The following is a 786-nucleotide window of genomic DNA, read 5'->3' on the forward strand; positions in this document are numbered from 1 at the left end:
AGGCGTCTGATGGTACCTCCCCATGCTCTATTAACTCTTAGGTGGCCGCGACGAGGACGGGAGGAGAATGCCCCAAACTGCTGCGTTAGTTTCATCTTTGATTCTGGCTGCAGAGATTTTTGCCTGGCTCTTCTGGATCCTTCCTGCACCCTAGATCGAAACTGGGCTCCCCCTTATCCGCAGTGCTATCTTTGTGTCATTTGCAAAAGGCAATGGCCGTGCAATTTTGGAAACTGATCTGCCTCCGCGGTCGAAGGTAGCAGTACAGTATTTCTGAAAACAAGTTAATGGAAGCCGCAGGAAGCGAGAGTTGCCCTGTAATCCAATAATAATAATAATAATAATAATAATAATAATAATAATAATAATAATAATAATAATAGAAGATACCAAAATTGAACCTGTCCAGCATGTAGGGGCGCTTCCAGATTGTCCCTGTTTCGTGATGGGATTCAATCCCATACTACCAAATTCAGGTTCTACAACTAAGATTTAGGGCTCTTGAGCAACAAACCAATTCCACCCCCACAAAAAATGTGACGGGGAAATTAACTGGAAAGTATGAGATATGGTTGGCATCCGTCTGTCTCGAGAGACCGTGGAGGGGTGTGCCTTCTGGGGTGATGTCAAACAGTTGGAGAATCACAGCACCTGCTGTGGCTGCAGAGACCGATATGGGAGAGACATGTTTTCTTGCAGCCGGGGCAGAAGAAGGCGTCCGGTTGTGCTGCTGCAGATGCACCAGGGCGTTGCTTCCCTCTGTGCTCCTCCCAGCGGCCATTCCTC

The sequence above is a fragment of the Podarcis raffonei genome, chromosome 8, assembly GCF_027172205.1.
Source record: "Podarcis raffonei isolate rPodRaf1 chromosome 8, rPodRaf1.pri, whole genome shotgun sequence".
Taxonomy (NCBI): domain Eukaryota; kingdom Metazoa; phylum Chordata; class Lepidosauria; order Squamata; family Lacertidae; genus Podarcis; species Podarcis raffonei.